Genomic DNA, 4,720 nt, shown 5'->3' with positions numbered 1-4,720 from the left:
TGGCGCTTGCGAGGGAGGTTATTGGGGCGACTTCGGTAGTCACCTCTGGGCAGGTCAGGGACATCTGGGGTGCTCATCACGCTGTTTCAGCGCCATGGTTTGCCTTTGTTTCTTGGGCACCCCCACTCCCTGGCTATCTCAAGGTGAATTTTGATGGTAGCAGGTCGGCAGATGGTTTGTATGGAGGGGTTGGATTTGTCATCAGGGACCATCGTGGTAGGCTGATCGCAGCAGGTGGACGGCGCACGCCTGGATTTACAGTGGTGGGTGCAGAGTTGCAGGCGGCTTGGGAGGGTATTTCCTATGCGAGGCAGATATCCGGGGCCGAGCGGGTGTACCTCGAGGGTGATTCAGCGGTGGTGATTGATTTGATTCGGGGTGTGGATCGGTTTGGGGATGGCCATCCCCTCATCCGAGAGTCCCGTAGGGTGGCTCAGATGATGGTTGACTTCCATGCAGCACATGTGTTTAGGGAGGCGAACCGGGCAGCAGACTGGGTCGTCTCCTTTGTCGCTCGGCACTCAGGTGTCTTTTTGTGGACGTCTGATGCAGACGTCCCTTCACAGTTGTATTTTTTGCTTTCCCGTGATTTGGAGGGCTGTACTCACGTCCGATCTATATGATATGAGTAGCCGTTTTTACCAAAAAAAAAAAAAAAAAAAAGGAATTTGACCAGCATGAATTTGCCTGTACTCCTCGTAGATGTCTTCACCATCCTCCTCACATACCTCCTTGATTTGCTCTTCCTCTTCAGAGGATTCAACTGATGCCGGAACCGCGGAGCGGTCGAATTCGATGAGCTCAGGAACATCTCCAACAATCCAATCATCCTCCAACGAGCAAACCTTTGTAGCCAATCTCCCAAAGGCATGATCGGGATTCGGCTTATGGCTGACGATAAAAGAAAGAAAGAAGAAAGGATGCACGCAATGGGCAAGAAGAGGAAGAAGGCAAAGACGGAGAAGAAGATAAGAGTGAAGAGGAGTGATGGAAGGAAGAGAAGGCAGAGGAGGAGGGTGGCAGACGGTTTACAGGCCTGCAAGGAGGTCTGGCTTCGTTGTGAAGGCATGAGAGATCAAAGAATGGGAGTGAAATGGTTAATACTAGAGTTTTGACAGAGAAGAGAAGGCAAGGGAGATGAAAGATGGATTCGGTTCAGGGTAATTGCTGCCTTGGTTTCCCTTCACTTATCTTCTTCTGATGCTGTTAAGCTTTTGGATACGTGGAGTACTGAGAGGAGAAACAGACGTGAATGTGGCTGCTTTCATTCACACGTGGAGACAAGGTTTGGAAGGAGCTGGGGGCATGCATGCGTGAATCTTGAGACCAGAGAGGGCAGTTTTTAGTCCAAACTAGCCCCATACATGCACTATTAATTCTAAAGTCTCTTTAAATGGGAAAAGGTTGCTATAATTAGCGAAAAGGTGTGATTCAATTTGATAACATTAGGGTTTGATTGGCATGCCATTGATATGGTTGGGTGATCAGATTTGGAGTGTTTTCTTTACAAATAATAATTAATGATGATAATAATAATTGAATTGATATGTTAAGGCACGTAAAATGGTTTCATTTAAATATTTAATCATTGCCCCCACTATATATACAATTCAAGCCGTATCTTTCGTGCGAAACGATGATTGATCCTCTTTCACAGCATTGCCTGTTGGACCTTTTCATTCATCCATCTGCACATATCGCAGAGCAATCATTGGGCAATCAAATTTTAGATCCATGCGAAGGAAGGTGAATACTTCTCTCGTGCCAAAGATACAACTTCATCCACTATATCAATGGGTTGGGCTTAGACTTTGCACACATCATTTTGAATAGAAACGGTATAATGACATTTTGAATAGGCCTTGTCCGTCGACAAACAATAAAAATTAAGACCACATGCTAGACCATTTACATTCCTAAGTAACCTTGTGGACCAAGAAATTGATGAAAATGTTGATGTGGAATCCTGATTGAAAAGGAGCTTTATCAGACCATTTGCCCATCATCGCCTGGTTCAACTAGGGATGGCAATTAATTTGCTCCACCTCACTGAATATCTGACCCAATTCAACTCTAATGGGATAGATTTTATCCAACCCGTTATGGATTTGAAACATGTAAAACTTGTCTTGAACCAAACCCAATATATATATTGATTTGCATAAAAAAATTGTTGTTTTACCCGATCTAGATCCATCCAATCCGTCTCGTCTAACTCTATCCTCCCTATCCCATCTTGAGACTCTACCTTTTCTGTTTTGCCCTGATGTAAGTAATAGACAAGTATGGATAATGGTCTACCTGACCCATATCTAGTCTGTTATTATCCCTAAGTTCAACTATGTAGAGAAAAAACTTTTCATAAGGCTAGGTGCAACTCATGGCCAACAAGGACTCGTGTGTTTCAAGGATGATGCAAGAAATGCTAAAGATCCATGCAAAAGTAATCATTTCCATAACATAAATCTCAATTGGTCTACCTTGCAATGCACTCAGCCACAATGGCATCATAATTCTTTGTATCTGAGGTACATCGGACCGAAACACAAGAGTCATCAACTGTTAAATGGTTGACCTCAAACTTAGCTGTGCACTTTATGATTTTCTTACATTCGTTGTAGATAATTGGTCTATGTTTTTGTGTCACCAACAAGACTTCCATCAGTCTTCTATATCAACTCATGCAAGTTTCATGCTAAGAATGAAAGAGAAACTTTAATAGAAAGTCTCTCGATGGCGGTTAATATATCATGCATCGTAATTTCGGCCTCACCATCCAAAGATGTTGTCTCCTCGAGCATGATGAGTCAATGGAATGGGAGAGATAAAGATTGCTTTTATAAGGACACCATGGATGATAGATTTAAACACCATCCGTATCTTAAAATGCACGCATCTAGAAGACGACTTCGTTGGCTTTAATACAATGATAAAAAAGTGGATGAATTTTGCACATGAAAAAAATAAAACAAAAAAGAAAATGAATATATTTGATCATATTATATTAATTGAGGGGGGGAAAAAGAGTTGGCTAGAAAAGGTGATAAGACGGAGGATAGGGATGTTTGGGACACGTGTCGTGGAGTTAATGGGCCACGCTTGTGAGCTGGGTCCGTGCGTGTGAGCCGACGGAGTGGAGGGCGTCACGTGGGCAACCACGTCATGCTCCCACTCCGCAGCTCGCACGCGCACCAAAAAAGAGGACAGGTCATCAGGGCCGGAACACGTGCGGAGCTCGCCGCCCCCTCGTTGCGGGGCCCGCCGCACCCCCGTAGTTCGTCACGAGGTTGGGAGCGCACCGGCCCTGCTTTGCCTTCACGTCCCCCCTCTCTGTTTTACCGAAATGGACCTCTTTTAAATTCTACCCTTTTCCTAAAATGCCCATCTCTCTTTTTTCCATATAAATAAAAATTTGAACACCTAATTAATATTTACATCCATATCTATATCTATCAAAAAATAAATAAATATAGATATGAATAGACAACTACTTCATCTAAATATTTGAATCTATTTATAATCTTATTTTAATTTTATATAACTATTATAAATTTTTAAACGAAATAAATATCATATTAATATGCTATTAATTAACTTTAGTTTCATCCATTTAATAATATCTTTGATTTTATGGTAATAAAATTTAATTATTCAATTTATATTTGTATCACTTTAAAATAAATATGGATATATTTTGCATCCGACTAACATCCTCCTTATTCATATCTGTATGTATCAAATAAAATATTAATATCTAATCTATTTTCTATTTGATTTCAACCCTACCATCGTACTTAAATAAGTTAGTCTATATTTTTTTGATACATAGTCATTCGGTCTATATAATCGAACATATCATCATCAGCAGCAACAACACGACCACTATCTAAGGTAGCTGGCCTCTATAATTCCATCTATAGAAACATCATATAATCATCATCTATTACAACAACCGTAATGATCAATTTCAAATATATTTGTTTTTTCATCAAATATTTAAAGTTTTGATGTATGACGAACATAATTATCATTATTTATGCAACTTCTCTTAAATTGATGCATAACAACCATATTAGTTGTTGCAACATAATGGATGTTGCATCGCTACTTATTGGTAATAATTACTGGCTTATAAAGGTATTTAAATTTGAATATATATTTTTTGATATAAATGAAGATAACAGCCGTCAAACAATATAATAATTTAATAGTAATCATTAAAAAAATATATATATAGTGTTGAGAGTGCTTCAAATTAATTTATGGCAAGTTATAATATTGTAAGAAGAGTTGTTTCAAACTTAATTATTATAATATGAGAATATTATTTCACGAACCAGTTTCATATGAATTATTTCACGATCGAGGCGGTCGCCTAAGGCCCCGGGCCAATGAAAGGCCCCGGAAGGTGAAGGGAGAAAAGAAATTGAGAGAGAGAGGGGGAAGTTTTTGGCACCGTGATCAAAAGGAAGCAAAGGCCCCTTTTAAAACGGAAACAGGAGCTGGCTACGAGTCTTCTCCCTTGATGGAAGGGAGGTGGAGAGTTTTCTGGCCTGCAGAGGAGCAATTTGGGAAGTTGGGGACAGTAGTTTTGTTTTGGGTGGAGGGGGGGAGAGAGAGAGAGAGAGAGAGAGAGAGAGAGAGAGAGAGAGAGAGAGAGAGAGAGAGAGAGAGAGGAGGGATTTGGTTGTTTTGATACCCGCCTGAAGCCACTCTTATC

Source organism: Phoenix dactylifera, chromosome 2 (genome assembly GCF_051530095.1).
Source record: "Phoenix dactylifera cultivar Ajwa chromosome 2, Ajwa_hap1_PhDact_Kaust_v1.1, whole genome shotgun sequence".
Classification (NCBI taxonomy): domain Eukaryota; kingdom Viridiplantae; phylum Streptophyta; class Magnoliopsida; order Arecales; family Arecaceae; genus Phoenix; species Phoenix dactylifera.
Note: the sequence above shows the minus strand (reverse complement) of the source record.